The sequence below is a fragment of the Pholcus phalangioides genome, unplaced genomic scaffold (genome assembly GCF_987345545.1).
Source record: "Pholcus phalangioides strain wild (caught in Gottingen) unplaced genomic scaffold, Ppha-v1.0 ptg000004l_1, whole genome shotgun sequence".
NCBI classification, from domain to species: domain Eukaryota; kingdom Metazoa; phylum Arthropoda; class Arachnida; order Araneae; family Pholcidae; genus Pholcus; species Pholcus phalangioides.
In genome coordinates, this window is record NW_028301597.1 from 19,963,372 (window position 1) to 19,980,589 (window position 17,218).

Sequence of the window (17,218 nt, forward strand, 5' to 3'; positions counted from 1 at the left end):
TTTATGCTGCATACCGTGTAAATTCTATACGGCAAAATAACGGTTACTGTGTTTTTATGATTCCGCAAAATCACTCTATGTGAGCATCAAAAAATTTAGTCACCGCTATTTTGGCGCATAAAATTTACACCGGAATGCGACATAAAAAGTGAAAATTTAGCGTATTATACCTTGTACAGTGTGCATTTTTATGCTGCACATTTGTTTAAAAACCAACAACTATTAAAAATAACAAGAATTATAACAGGCAGTTTTCATTTTATTCAATAGGTGGCTGAAGAAATTCTATTTTAACGCGGTTTCTCGTTTTTACAACAGCAAAGTAAAGTATAATAAATCAGAAAAGCTTGGGAATATTCTTCTTCCTGATTTTTTTCCCTCGGTTCTCAAATTATTTCTCCCATTTGTGCCGATTCGCGAAAATTTTCACGGCACGAGCCGGGAATTTTTTTCCCTGAATATGCTGAGGGAAATAGGACTACGTCACAAGCAGAGTGCGAAGGCCTTCTATCTCTAGGTGGTGATGATCAGGCCCAGGCTTTAGTACCAATAGCTAATTTCGTACCATCATCCTATTTAAGGCCCGCAACTGCCCACGTCCGTTCCCGTACGTAAATCATCCATGATTCCTTAAGCGAGGTAAATTGTAAAATTTGGTGGCATTCTTTTCCTTCTTTAACCGCACGGAAAATTCTAATTATCGGTTTGGCCTAATAATATATTTTTAGTTGTTGATCACAACCTTTTTGAATCTTTAAAAATTTCGATTTCAAAAAATTATACTACTTTAGATATTTCTTTATGGGAATAAATCAATTTGTTTAAAAAAATTGTTTTTAAGTAAATCCAGTGATATTATTTTTCGGGCTTGTAAAATAATGATTCAGGTATAAATTACATGCCCGATATGGGATTTATAGTTTTGGAGATTAGTTCAGCCTTGATGGAAGGGATTGTAGTCATATTCTTGTAAAAGGATTGCATATTTTTTCCCATTTCTACTTGAGAGAGAGAGAGAGAGAGAAAGAGAGATAGAGAGAAGAGAGAGAGAGAGAGAGAAAATAGAGAGAGAGAAAGAGAGAGAGAGAGAGAAAGAGAGATAGAGAGAAGAGAGAGAGAGAGAGAGAGAGAGAGAGAGAGAAAATATAGATAGAGAGAAAATATAGATAGAGAGAAGATAGACAGAAAGAAGAGAGAGGGAGAGAAGATAGAGAGAAGATATAGATAGAGAGAAAGAAAATAGAGAGAGAGAGAGAGAGAGAGAGAGAGAGAGAGAAGACAGAGAGAGAGAAGACAGAGAGAGAGAGAGAGAAGACAGAGAGAGAGAGAAAATAGAGAGAGAGAAAGAGAGATAGAGAGAAAATATAGATAGAGAGAAAATATAGATAGAGAGAAAATATAGATAGAGAGAGAGAAAATAGAGAGAAGATAGACAGAAAGAAGAGAGAGGGAGAGAAGATAGAGAGAAGATATAGATAGAGAGAGAGAAAATAGAGAGAGAGAAAATAGAGAGAGAGAGAGAGAGAGAAGACAGAGAGAGAGAAGACAGAGAGAGAGAAGACAGAGAGAGAGAGAGAGAAGACAGAGAGAGAGAAGACAGAGAGAGAGAGAGAGAAGACAGAGAGAGAGAGAGAGAAGACAGAGAGAGAGAGAAGACAGAGAGAGAGAGAGAGAGAGAGAGAGAGAAGACAGAGAGAGAGAGAAGACAGAGAGAGAGAGAGAGAGAAGGTAGAAAGAGACAGTAGTAGAGAAATTCGAAGTCTCCTATAGACGCTTCTACGGCCCAGAAACGCACATTTCACTGCTAGTCGAGAGAGAAAGAGAAGAGAGAGATAGAGGAGATAGAAAGGGAAGAGATAGAGAAGATAGAGGGAGAGATAAAAAATATTTCCTTAAAAATTAAATTCTCTAATGTTTATTTCCAATCTGTGAGAAAAATAATGGAGTTAATACAAATATGAAAAAAAAAAAATATATATATATATATATATATATATAATTCTTTTGCCCCAATAAATATATTCAGGTATTTTTTTTTACTTTTTTACCTACAATCTGTGGATTATGCGCAGAATATAATAGATGAAAGAATGTGTATGTAAGAAGGGAATATGATTTTTTCCCCCCGAGAATAGTAATTTTTCTTACAGGATAGAGCTCCGGAATTAGTATCAGTACAGTACATCTCTTCGCAACATTGAGTGGGGGAAAAATCAAGATATTACAAACATTGATAATTGCATGAGAATATGATTAAAAATGTTACATTGGACCACCTGTGGGGAAAGAAAAAATATTTTGTACAAAAAAGTCGGACCATGTAAGCAAATAAACCGTAAATACATTGAACAAAATGCACATAAAGTATTTAAAAAACGTATAGATAAATACGAACAATATATACAATAAAAATTTGAAGACAGGTAATTTAGGAACATTCAAAAGATAAGATTATTACTGACATCTATACAGTAGACACATGCACGCTAATTAATGCACATATAAATTCGTTAATTCAAAGTACAGCACCGATGTAATTAATGATTAATTCTTTGTATTGGCCGGAGTTATAATAACTCTCAATCATTTATAATAATAACAAAAATAATAATGTAAGTTACACCAGAAATAATTATTCTTACTCCTAATATGAATATATAAATTTTTTTCGATATTCTCTTTCCATCACAATATCGAGAGAGAAAATGCTCAATATTTCATCATCACTGCAGCGTTAAAAGATTAGCTTCATCCTCTCTGAAGGTGTCATTATTTTCTTTGAGATGCAAACATTCATCCTCTATTATAAATATTAGTTTTCCATTATAATTCAGTATAGTAAAAAAAATAATAATAATAAAGAAGAGAACCTCATGCAACAAAACTTTGAAAAAAAAACAAAAAACATGACACCAGGTGTTGGTTGTAATGACGAACCGCTTAATGTGACCCACGAGCTCTTTTTGCTCCTCCCTCTTCATCATATTAAGACATTACTCGAACGGGAGGAAAAATGAAGGATACGAGGAGGTGGATGGAAACGATTCCTCTTGTAAAAATAAACGAGAAAATAAAATAAAAAGTAATAAAAAAATGAAAGGAAGTTATTATGGACAAAAGAAAACTGTAACCGTCTTTTAAAAAGCTGCCATCCATGAAATAATTTTCGTAGTCGAAAAAACGGGCCCTCGCGAAAGAAATGGAAGAGGTAATAACACACCTCCCCTCCCTTCTGTGTAAAAGACGATGTTGTGAAAATTAAAAAAAAAGAAATGCTTCTCTCCCTCCGTAAATTTGACGTTGACATGCCAGAACAGACATACATTATAACGAGGAAGGTGGGTGAGTTATCAATTTAGAGGAAATTATGGATACCAGATGGGTTGTGAAAATCGGAACTGCGCATCGAAGACCCATTGGCTGATTCGTTTCCTCCCTCCTTTCAACACTCCACTTCAAATTTTCAATGACTTTCGAACAGCAAATAAAGTGCCGAGAGGCCATTGGATGATTGTATTCGAACCCCACGGGAATATTTTCCTTATTATTATTATTATTACAAGGAGCTTTAAATGTTTTTAAAAAAAACCTAAAGAGATATTAAAAACTTCACCTTTTTTTTTATACAGCGTGCATAGGAAAGTCCTTTTGCCGCAAATTACTGGTGAACCATTGACCCTAGAGGCATACTTCCAATTAGGAAAAACATCCAAATAGAGCGTTAGACTTTTCAGATACGTCACGCTAACGTAAAATGCTTTTTCGCCAATTTTTCTCCATTTTTTAATTCAAATATGTCAGGGAATAATTGCACTTAGAAACGTGGCATTTTTCTGTTGGCCTGAGGAACGGCCAGGTAACAATTTTCTTATTGGGCTTTGAGCACAGGGTGTCCATACAAAAGCTTTTTATTTTATTTTAATAACTATACAACCCCTTGCAATCAGAGACGCTTTATGGTTTTTGCCCCTTGTGGGCTATACGAATTTTGTCGCCCTCCTCTAATTTTAGTCTAATTTTCTTGACTACTCTTTCATCCAATTTGACGCCCTGATTATAATCCGCTCCGCGCCCCACCACTCAAATACAAATACAAATACCACGCCACAACAGGCAAATTGCCCAACGAGGTGGCTGACTTAAGAACATCATGGATCCCCGAGCCATTTTTTGGAGGCCCTACCTACTACTGCTACACCATACATGCACCCCGCCCCGCGGAAACCCTAACCCCCAACGAATCGGTACATGCGGGAATGTGCGTGTACATGTAGTGAAACCTGACGTGAAGTTTTTTTTTTTTTTTTGTTTCTCTGTAATGCTTGTTATGTGTAGTGTTGCCATCTGCCACCAGTTTTTCTAACTATGAGTGAAGTGTTATGATTGAATGATTTATCGTTGTAGGACTGTTGCTCTCTGTGGCGAGACTTTTTAAAGGGGAGATCGGCTCGCATTTGCGCCTTGAAGTTGGGAACCACAGAAAACCAACTTCAGCCGACCACCACTGTGGGGTTCGAACCCGGATCCTCGCATCGCGAGTCCGTCACTATAACCACTCGACCACCACAGCGGCGAAAGCAACCTGCGAGTACACGTGTTTCTAAAGTCACTCTTTTTGCCATTCACATGCTTACACACTGTTGTGATCACTGATATACTTGCACACGTTGAGGTCACTCACTGACCTGGTCCCTCTCTCTCTATAGGTCGCTCGTCTGGTCATTCACATGCTTGCTTTCACTCTAAGTCACTCTTTTGCTCACTCATGTGCTTGCAAACTCTTCTGTTCACTGTTTTGGTCGCTCACTGACCTAGTTCCTTGCTGTCTGGGCAGAGGTGGATTTATTGAGGATTATACAAATTTCGCTGGCCATCTCTTATTCGACTAATTTTCTTGGCAACTCATTCCTCAAATTTTCCGCTCTGGGCTATAGTCCCTTAACCCCCATGTAAATACTCCTCTGCTTGCAATATGATTGACGTATCTGAGGTCCACACAGGATTTGAGCATTTTTTTTTTAAATTGGAAGTATGTCTCTAGAATCAACGGTTCGCCTGTAATTTGTGGCGAGAGGACTTCGCTATGTACCCTATTTTCAGTCAAACTCGTTGTTTTGTTTTTTTCTTCTGTTCCCCCTTTCAATGATGTTTTTCCAAGAAATTCCTAGGATTATAGCTGATCACAGGGAAAATGTTCGTCTGTTGTTTTATTGACATGATAATATACAGACATTTCCGTATTTTTCCCTTCCTGACTTTATCGTATAAAAATGGAGGAAAGGCAACTGCGGTAAAAAAAAAAGTGTCACTTTTTCACCTGGTCATCAAAAACTCAACTATTCTTTATTGAATCTTTCTTTTCCCCCATGGACGATTATCCTCCAGCTATGTCAAGTTTCATCAAAATACCTCCATGAGAATGGGCGCTACATATGTCTGAGTAGTGTCAGTTTATTTATAACCATCCTGCATATCAGCGGTTCTCACCTGCGATCCGTGTGCACCTCCCAGGGGTTCCGCGGTGACTCGAGGAAAATAAAATGAATCAGTAGATTTGATAGATGAGTAAATAAGAGAGAGGCCTTATATATAAGGTTCTGCCATAATAGTTATGTACAAAAAAGGCTCCTCGAGTCAAACAGCGTTCCGCCATAGAAATTATATACTGATAAGGGCTCCGCGAATCAAAAAAGGTTGAGAACCGCTGCTGTATATATATAACAAGTTTAATTTCTTCTGTGTGAAGTACATTTTAGCAGACTTGCGGTATCACTCTATTTTTCGCCAAGGATTATTTATGTAAGCAGTATTTGGCAATTTCACTGTCGTTTAGCAATATGGTTGGCGCGAATCGGCTATGCCCATATTAATTATCCCATTTCCCCCCTTTCTTATATGGTATCCCTAATCATAAAGAAATAAAAACTTCATGCACAGTATTTTTGATTGCCTCTGATTATATTTTCTTTTAAAAATAGGTCTTAAAAATTTCGACCTCGGCTATAGTAACAAAATTTCATTTAAGCTTTGATGTCGTTATAGCCGAGTTTCACTGTATCTGAACTACACGGTAGATTGGAATCGAGATAAATAATTCTCGATTAAATTCCATTTCACGTGATGTAGATAGATAAAATAGGTTTTCTTGGCATTTTCAATGGTATTTGGGGGTGGAAACTTTTTCCACACGTCTGATCACGGTTTCAAAATCCCTCCTTTCAATAGAAATAGAGTGCTAAACGATTTTTTTTTCCGTCGGTTTTACAAAATGCTTAGGTGGCACGAATATGTTGAGAATAGGGGGTATATGGGGACGGGCCGAGACACGTTCTACGAAATCGAGATTGGTCACGCTAATACACGTTATGTTTGGTACGAACCCGGCATCGCGCTTGATTTGCGGAGTGCGACTAATGGGCTCACACCACAGTCAACGAATAATCACCCCGGACACAAGCAAATGTAATTTACGAGTTTTTATTGTTGTGCATCTGTATTTTATGGTGTGTTGGAGGCTTGGATCAAAGCGGTAATGGGCATGAAGGTGAAAAAATAAGTGTCGAGGAGTCATTGGAAACATCCTTATGAAGTTCAGCCCGAAGAAAGAAAGATATCATATTTATGAATCATACATATTCTCTTTTGTTTTCCCACGATTTTAATGTTTTCATGTTGAACAGTGACGTTGAATGTGTGAGATTCTTAGATCATATAATCTATCTAAAGAAATCGCTATTTTGTAGGATTATTGTTCGCAGTGGCGATTACTTGCCGCTTTTTGAACAAAGTATTTAGGTTTAAAATTAACTCGCGTGATAAATCACTCGTGATTCCTCTGGGTCACATACTCCAGTGTTATGAAAGATTACTGATACGTGATTGTGTCAATACAGGGGAAAGTAGGATGAACTCTGAAGAAATTATTCAAATGCATCGACAGAAATATTAATTTCCTTGTATGCTATTAAATGTACAATAATGATAGATATGAGATTTTTTTTCATCATAATTTTGACGCTGCATTGTGTTCTACTATTAATTTTTAATCATGTATATTCTGTAAGAGTATTTTGGTGCCATGTTTTTGACGTGAATACGTCATTTGAATCATCTGCCGATACTGGGTGCATTCACAAAAAGTTGCGTAACGAAATCATTTAAACGCTCATATCTCACGGAGTATTCAGAATATATCAATGTTTTTGAGATCTACGGGTAGATCTCATTACCACAGATTCAAGGCTACCACTCTGGTTCTAATACCTCTTCCGGTCTGGGCACCAGGCTTGCTGCCCGCTTTCGTAACGAAATTGTTTTCCACTATATTTCGAGAGATTCACAACGCAAATGAAAGCTAATGGTGTAGTCTGATGCGCATTTTGGAGGCAAATCCAATGATGCTACTCTGGTTCTAATATCTTTTCGGGTCTAAGCACCAGGCCTGCACCAGGCCTAAGCAAGCCTGGTGTGTTGACCAGGCTCGCAGCCAGCATTTGTGACGAAGTTGTTTTACGCTATATCTCGGGATATTCGCAACGCAAATAGATAATCGTGTCATCTGATACCAATCCGATGATACAAATTCGATATGTCAGTAGGGTAGACCTGAACTTTTTGTCACACGGGTAGGTTGTCAAGCGCTTAATTTCTCTGAGTATAGATGGTGCCCACTGTGTGTCCGTAATGGTACAGTTTGTGCATCTTGTTAAGGGGATTATTCTTCCTATTAATCTGCTTCGGACGCTTTCGTAAATTCTTAGGAAGATTTTTCTGAATTTTAACTGGATTAGTAGACTTCTCTGTTTATGATTTATTTCAATGGCATGCCTTTATTAACCGATTTTATTGCGAGTATGTCTATTATAAAGTAATGTATAAGCTATTATTTTGCATAGTTGTAAACTTTCTTGTCAACAAAAAAATTGTTGTTGGACTAAATTTTTTAGATCTGGAAATCTGGGGCTAGTTGTCCCAAACAAAACGGGGTTAGTTGTCTCATGTGACAACTTCCCGAAGGGAATTACAGTGTGTTAGTTTGCCCTCACATTGCTTATTTATTTCACTATGCAAGAAAAATGAAAGTATAATACTACATTATAGTGAATTCATCAACTTCATTTCAGGCTGAGAGATTACAATTTCAGAGATTATTGTGATATATGCCCCCAGCGTTGATTCCAAGAGTGAATCTGGGTACACGGGAGCCTCCAGCTCTTTTTTTTTTTTCTCCTTGAATTTATTTATTTAAAATGTTGCGTATGTGTATTAATAAAAATTCTCAATAATTTAGAGGCTTTTATTTCCCTCATTGTGGTATGGGACCCGTTGCAACCACCATCCCCCTCCCCCATGTTAAGATGCCACTGTGCACAAGTGGCAACGCTTAGCACAATAGCCAAAATCACTGTTCAAAAACGGCAATAAATAAAATTCAAACAAATTACAATATAATTACGTTGTCAACATTTATAATTTTTGAGTATAACAAGCAAGAGAAGAGGGATACATAAAAATATATATATTTATAAACCTAAGTAATCAATTATTTCAGCTTTTTTCTCCCATTTTGATGGGCAGATTGACAATAAAGAGTTGAACAAGAGAATTCGTAATAAATTTTATAAAGCTTATTTAGTTCTACCATTTTCAATGTTTTACAATGAGTGAATACCTAATTAATGTTGTGCGACAACGTACCCCGATTGTCTGTGACAACATGGTGTGTAAGTCCTTATTCTCAATTTATTTTTTCTGTTTATCTTGTGTATCGTATTTTTGTTCAATTCATTTGTTTTCGATTGTATTTGTGTATAAAGGAGTCTTGCTTTTGTATCGAGTTATCCATTCGTATGTCAGTTACACATATATCTTTTTTTTATTGTATGTTCGTATTTCATATTTATTCAATTCCAAATGAAATGAGTAAATTTTTTGCTGCTTAATGCAAGTGAGAATGTGCCGCGTGACACTTAAGTGATCTGGAACACCGCCCACGTCACTATATATAAATATAGAGCTATATATAAATGGTTCCCCCGTCACTTCAGTCTGGGAATGTGCCGGTTAGGAGATTTTTATAAAATTCGGTTTGAAGTCAAGGGACATATTCAATTACTCCAACTGCCACATTTCGCCCGCGGGCCATGGGCGAAATGTATCACCTATGTGACGTAAATGTATTGAGCATGCATGCCGTATATATTGATACATGCATTCGGGTATGAAATATTCACTAATTGGGATTTCTGAAAATGAAGTAAAAAGGAAATGTATCGAAACTTCATTATCATATTTTTTTTTAAATTAAAACCGTATTATCACAAGTATATGGTCCATCGCTAATTAATTTTTCAACCGACTCTTGATACATGGATATTAATTAATTAAAAAGCAACACACAATTCGGAATTGAATTTTCTCGAGGGATACTTCATCAGAACATGCCAGAATTTCCTCGTTAATGATGGAAGAAACACACCACCTATTTCGTCAGCTTGGACAGGCTTTATTAACCTCAGTCGTGAAAAAACTTTCAACACTTTACAACAGATGGCTCCCCAATTCGCATCCAAAGACCACTCGGACGCAGCAAATACAAAGGCGAACTCTTCGGACGACCAGACGTAAACATCACTCTTCATTCGTGTGAGTTCTGACCACGAGGTCCTGATGACGGCTCTCCATTGAAGAGCCAAAATGCGTCGACCATTCGACCAGTTGAATTTATTTGTCTTAAAAACGTGGCAATTTTTGTATAAATTAAAACCGTATTGTGTAATCACAGCTCACATCTTCTCTCACATCCTGAAAAGAAGTCAAGGAACTCGAAACGAAAAAATTCCTCGAAATGATAATGTATGAGTTATATTTATTTTCCCCCCATCGGGGTGATTGATTGCATCAAACCATGCCATTTACACATACGTAGTTACAGTAGTAAACACTCATTAAATAATAAGCGTAGAAAATTTGTTTAATGACAGATCAATAAAACCGGCATGTCGGTAATAAAAAGATCGGAAAGGAATGAAAATTATATATATGATAGGAGGTATCTATTTCAGCCTTAGCGAACACATATATTTTACCAAACCGATCGTGAAAAATCACGTTTGAATTGAATTACATATTATGTGGTTGCACTGTCCAATGAACATCGACCGTAGGTGACCCAATAGACATGTGAAGATTACTTAAGAAAGATGTGCGTGGTTTGGTTGAAGGTAAAAGAAAAAACCAGGTTAAAAAAACTCCCCCTTTTTTCATTTCAATAACCTCTAACGGTCTTCTAATGGACTATTTGCGTTACCTAAGTAAGACTGAAATATCACATCTAATGTGTATATTTCATTTTTCTCCCCTCGGTTACACTTTTTCTCTCCTCTCTCTCTCTCTCCTTTTTTCTCTACTTGTTCCCTGATTATGCAGAACATGTAGCAGCCGATGTAACTGTTCAGAAGGCGTAACTAGAATCATAATAATCTTATCCGTTGTTCCTTAAATAGCCAGAGCCGTCTAATGGTCCAGACTCGAGGGAATATCTCTCTCTCTCTCTCTTATGGTGGCTGCTGGCAGTAATGGTTTCAGAATAACACATTCTAATGGCTTATTCTTCAGGGAGTTCGAGTAGGCGGGGGAATTAGTTGCTGGAAATGATTCTTACGCTGTTGTTATTGTTCTTGCAGTACGTGAGAGAGAGAGAGAGAGAGAGAGAGAGTCAGTCAGTGCTTCTCTATCTTTATATTGTTCCACCGATAGCTCATGAAGAGGTTTTTATTTCTTGTTCATACTTCAATCATCTTCATTACACACAAAATGGTGGAATCAACCACAGAGAAATATAACTTTTATATATGTTCCTGAAAAGAAGGAGTTATAGAATTCTAGAAAGACAGCTGAAAATAAATTTTAGACTCCTGTTGAATGCTTTCGGAAATGCACTTCGAGTCACGATTTTGAATGGCTTGAATAAATCTGGTTTAGTATGTAAAAGGGAAATTTCAAAAGTTTTTAAATACATTCAATGAACTATAAGTACCGTCTGGTCTCTCTCTATAACAGTCTCTGCGTCCCATCAAAAAATTCGTAGTGTAAAAAAAGTTTTACAGAGGAATAGCATACCGGGTGTACATTTAATTAAAGTTCACCTGCTCAGATCTATCTACAGTAGTATCTATTCATCAGCAAAATTAATAAACTTTGGGAACGCCTTCCTGAAGGGGATGGGGGGGGGGGGGAGGAAATTGAGAACAATTTAAATCAGACCAGCCATTCATCGCTAGAGGGCATTTTGATGAGAATTGTAGTGCACAAAGAAGGGTAGCGTAATGTAGTCCACAAGAATGCACCCCATTGATTAATGTGTTTGCTATCCGTTACAAAATTTAGTTTTTTTTTGTGATCAGTTACATTAATTTTCCATTAATTAAATTTTACGAATTCTTTTACGCATCATATCATGAAACCCCCTTTTTGGCTATGGTTTAGTTTCGGTTTCTTTTTGAATATTAATCCAAAAACTATAAAATAAAAAGTACTTTTTTTTTAAATATTTTTAGAAATTTATAAGATAAAGATTCAGTGAATAGTATTTTTCCAGCCAAAACAACAATGCATGCACGTTTGCTTGACACTTTATTAAACTTTTTGGCGTTTTTTCTGAGTCATACTCACGACAGTATCAAATCTAAGCTCAGCATGCTAATAACACGAGGTACCAATGTACCAATGTACCAATGTAAAACCCCTAAATATTTTAGGTATCAATGCCCTAAATATTTTGGTACTTTTTTCTCAATCGAAATGGGAAACAAGTAAACAAGTACAATCGCTAACCGAAAAAAAAACTTTTACAGCGAATTTCCCGACGCATTTCAATATGAAAATGTTCGAATGATTCACATTTTTTTAATGGGGGAAAATTCAATTTTTTTCATCATTTCAATTTTCCTTAAAATATTCGTTCCACAAAGTTTTTTTTTTCCATCTAGCGCTCCAAAAAAATGCTTCGTCATGCCCCTGGGGATGTTGACACCCCTGGTTATGAACTACTGTCTTAAATAGATTAAAAATAAATATAAATCAATAAAGCGTGTTAAAATCAAAATTAACTCAAAATTATTGAAGTAAAACATTTTTCTTAATGACTGTATTGATAATTTTTTTTTAATTTTTATTTATTCATAATATAGTACTATAGGATATCGCTTAACCTGCACGAGTCAAATTAGTAGAAAACTTGAAAAATAGCACAATTACGGAAATTCTCACAAAAACATAACGTTATCAAAAATTTTATGTTTTTTTTTTAACTGAAAGTAGAATAAAAAACATGGAATAAATATGATAAATGGATCCGGTTGAAAAAGGATTTTATCTTCAATCCTGATTGATTGTGTTGATCTGAATACATTTATTTATCATACATTTCTGAGATTTTTTTTCTTTTTGTTTTCCCCTTTGAATGTGAAAACAGAAATAAGGAAACAAAAAGAAGACGTATTACGATCCAAAAGGAGAAGAAATAGGAATTAAAGGAAAACTAAGATCTATCTGCTAGGTGGGAACATTGTGGGAAGCAGGAAAAAAAAAATCATCTATAAATATATACGTCCGTATCGTAATATCCTAACAGAAACATCAACGTCGTATTAGCAAGTCTTGGCTATCAGTAACCCTGGAGCCAGGCTCATTTTCCCTGGCTCATCCTTCTTTCTCCAGGAAAATCCCGAAAATCCCATATTTTTCGTGCTTTTCTCGTTTCATCCTCCACCCTCCATCCTCTTCTTTTTTTGGCGCATCTTCTTTCCAAACGAAAAAGAGCCTAAGAGTCAGGGAATGGTGTGTATGTGTGTGTGTGTGCGGAGCGAGGAATCGAACCCGGGGTCCAGCTGGCATAGTAAGAAACATCGCGAAAATCTCTTTAACACCTTTTCCCAACAGTTCCCCGGCATCGTTCTATCCTTGTCAACATTTGAATCCCTCTTTTTTTTCGAAGACTTTTTTTTTTTTGCCTTTTGCCCCCCTATGCTATTTTGATGGCTTTTGCCGGCTATACCCTCGCCTTTTCTTGCTCCTGAGCTTCCCTTTCATTTCTTTTGCAACTCCCTCATCCTCTGTGTGTGTTTTTTTACTCTTCTTTTCTTGGAAATCAAAGCCCTGGTGCGAGGGATTTCTAATCTGTAAAGATCGTTTCTCGGCTCGCTAAAGACATGGAGCTAGCTGCTCCTGGAGATGCCTTCTTTTCCCATATGGTGCCAAGGCTTTGAGATAAGCCCTCTCCTCTCTTTTTCTCTGTTTTTTTCAGGATTTTTCGTGTTTTTTTCCCCCTCTTATGTCTGTTTTTTTTTTCCCTATACATATATACAGTATTATTTTTTTGTTCTCTCTTGCTCTGCAAATGGCCTTGTCAGCAGAACAACTGGTCTGTGACGCTTTCTGCGCCCGTTTGTTATTTAGGAGACGATGGCCCGAAGTCAAGGAGGTTCTGCAAAGATCTGTTCGAACTTTCGAGAAGGGCAACGAAAATGATAACTGATGACATTCCACTCCTACCTCCGTCACGCATGCACCCTTCGATCTTCTTCGTCTTCCAAAAATAAGCCCTTATTTTTTTTTTTATGTCCCATGATATTTTATTTATCATATGTGTTTTTTTTTCTTACTTGATTTCATGCCTGCCCGTCTTCTGAATGTGAGATCCAACCCAACGAAATGGGAGAAGAAAAAAAAAATCGCTCACAATGGGAAACCTAAATATATTGTATCCGTCAAAATACTCATAGTATAGTATCCTTGAAAAATGCAATTTAGACAAAATAATTTTCATTACCATATCATTAGATATATTTCTTTTGAAGTTTAGTAATTCACAAACAGCCATCATTTTCAAATAGGTTCTTCACTCGAAAGATTGAAAAAAAAGCTGTCGTTTTTCGGTTTTTATATGAATTCTGTGCTCAGATGGCAAAATGTAATAATTCACTTTTTCAAAATTTCACGAGGGAATATCTGTAAACAATATTTTGTAAAAATGTGATACTGTGGCGTTTTGACTTATAGCAATTGCCTACATTGGCTCCTCATAAACCGAAAGAGATGGATGAAGTTTTGTCACCTTCAAAAATTTTGACGAAAGAGACACGAGAATGTGAACAACTCGATTTTTTGGGAAAAGTGACTTGTGACATTTTTGCTATCTGACCACAGAATTACAGTAAAATTTGTCAGTTTTTGGGCTACTCTATATCCTGGACATCTTCCTACACAGGCCGGTTCTGAACAGAACCGATCATTATTCTTTTTTCATAGAATGTCCAGAATATTTTACCTGTATATCTTGGAAAATTCTCTGTATCGTTCAGAGCTTAATTGAACCGTAGCTGTCCAATTTAAGCAGGTTTTAGGTATTACTTACTATTTATTTAACATTAATGCAATATATTCCTTCCATACGCCGCTAAATGACAATTTTCATGATTTTGTCAGTTCCATTCCTGTTGACACTAAGGTTTTTCCTCCCGGGATCCAGCTTCTAAAATGCTACCGGGAATCTGAACTCATTTCCGGATTCTGGAAGAAAAATAAGGTTGAACCAAATCACATTTCTATACTGAATTAGACATGCGCAAGAAATTTTTAACACTAGAAACATGCATTTTGAATGAAACTAATCGTATTAATAGATAAATTATTAATACAATAAATTACACATATTATACATAATAAACCCTGTAGGCAGCATTAGCGAGATATCTCGTCAATCTCTTGCCCCCTTATTTTACAAACCCAGACATTTTGTAAAGTTGATTTTTCAATAGAAAACTCTTCCCTATACCGCTATCTTTGCACCTGCTGAAAATCGGAAAAAAAGCCTTGTCATTAAAAAATATATGGCATTTTGAAGCGGGTTTAGCGATTTTTGCTGTGCCGCTTAAAGGGTTAGCAAGTCCACCACTGAAAGGTTGTTGTAAGTGGGGAACGTGAAGCGTTTTTGCAACAGCAATCTGTTTGTTTCGAAACACTTAGTGAGAAGAGAATGAATTATTTTTACAAATCAATGTATTGGTTATTCAGTTTTCTTAAAAACAAATTAATTGAACATATAATTATTATTGATATTATTTAAAAAAAATTAAATATTAGTAATTTTTCACTATCAAAACTATATCCGTTATTAAATGCCTTTAAATTTACTTAAATTGCTCATATGTTTACGATAACCGAATCCTGAGAAATTCCCGGGGTTGAGTAGTTTACTCTAATTCCCACTTTTCCGAGATTCAGTAAACATAAATCAGAAAATCCAAATGGTTTTCCTATGTGCGTATATTTTATATTAATTTTTTTTCACCAAAAACTTCGAAAAAAATTTTAAAAATTGCATTTTAAATACGCAATGAATGAAAAATCTCCAAAAAAATATTTCTGGGACTGTTACATCTCTTTCGATTTGTTTTTTGTGACTAAATATATTTCATACAAGAGTTGAATTTGTATTTTTATCAATTTGTATTTGTATCACATAAATGATTTTAAAAACAATTTAATCTCTCTTGAAACAGAGTTTTATCATGTCTATCAACGAAACGCGCGCTGCAGTTTTCTCGACGCAGACCAACAATGAAGACGAGTTTATATAACGTTATCCTTTAAAAGCAGGTAAATGACATTATTTTCCTTTTTTTTTTAATGTTTAAAAAAAATTGAATTTTTTTCCCCCTTCCTATCTAGTTGATTGTTTTATTTGTGTGACTTTCAAACTTCTAGAAGTCATCTCTTCAAAATCCTTCATAAAGTCATTTAAAAGTCGTGAGGAGAAGGAGGGTGGAATGTGAGGCGCATTTAAGGTACTAATTCTACGCCGAAGGGCTGAGCACGTTTATGAACATCGAAATTTCATTTCACGTTCGATATCTGAAGTACTTTCACACCGGAGGCGTTTCATATTTCTTTCATGCCTTTTCTTATTCTCTTCTTCTTCTTTTTTTTGTCCTCACTTTCATCTTTCTTCTAAGTTCTTCTCACAATAATGACCCTCTCTTTCCCCCCTCACGAAAAAGAAAAGAAGAAGAGTAACGTCTCTTAGGTTTTTTCTTTCCTCTCTTCTTCGAAGTAAAGTTCATCATCTCTCTTTGCTCTTCGTCATCCTTTCCATCATCATCTTCTTCAGTGATACACGACGACGACCTTCTTTTCCTTTAGCTATTTTTTTTTACGTCTTTTCTTTTGTCTTTCAGGTTCATTTGTGGCCTCACAATGTATTTGTTAATTTAATGAGCTTGAAATGACTGATTTTGTCCGCTTATTTGAGTCTCTTATCTCATCGCCAGCGATACGTGAAATCCGTGGCTGTATATTGAAAATAATCAGTAACACCATCCTTTGATGATTTTCACTTTATATAGTCGGGAAAATTGCTGTGAAATTTATCATTTTCATCTAAGGTACATACGGAAGCTATAAGCAATTCATTTGTTATTGTGAATCTCGCGACAAGCGGGTCTGAAACACGAAATGATTCGTATCTTCTCCATAATATTGAAGATTGCATTTCTCACTCTCTATGTAATAATATATGATGCAATAATGCTTTTGTTTCGAATAGTTTCCTGTGTTATTTGGTCGTTTCAAACACGTGAGGATAAATAATAATAATGAAAAAAAATTTACTAGATCCATTTACCTGTGCTCGATGAATATTGGTCATTCTTTTGTCGCAGTGACTCTTTACCTTTCTACTGTACCGCTAGTAACATTCATTGGTATTCTTGCACTTTCAATCGATTTCGAATCACACACCTGTTCAAATAGTGAATATATATCATATAACAATTTCTAGCTCGCACCCTCTGATTCTGTTCTCGTTCACCATTGGTTAAAAAGCAGCGCTTTGACGTAATTTATGTCATTGATTGTCCTCACGATTAATCATTTCGGTCCCATTTATATCTTCACATATGTCTTATTTGTTCGTTTCATAAAATTTATAATTGTTTATAAAATTATAACATTATATTTTTAACATTAATCGTTTATAAAATTTATAATTTCTTTCTATTACAAATATTTTCTCAGTCATTTCGATTCCAATTAACGTTAATTCCAGTGATGAATGAATCTTTTACTTTTGAAGACTTCAAATTCCGATAGCTGCGTTTTTCTGCTATAGGCTTTAATGTATAATAATTGTTGTTACTCATGCTACTACTACTACTTA

The 17,218-nt window shown here is 35.8% G+C and overlaps 1 long non-coding RNA gene across 10 annotated transcripts in view; it reads left to right on the forward strand.

Moving 5' to 3' along the window:
* Positions 1 to 17,218, forward strand: part of LOC149086726 (uncharacterized) — a 271,603-nt gene that overhangs the window by 151,544 nt on the left and 102,841 nt on the right. For 7 of the 10 annotated variants that reach the window (XR_016192509.1, XR_016192508.1, XR_016192502.1 and 4 more), the window contains one exon: positions 15,564 to 15,660. The exons of the other annotated variants lie outside the window; for them this stretch is intronic. This is a non-coding gene — a long non-coding RNA (uncharacterized LOC149086726). The remainder of the gene's footprint in view (positions 1 to 15,563; positions 15,661 to 17,218) is intronic. 10 annotated transcript variants of the gene reach the window in all.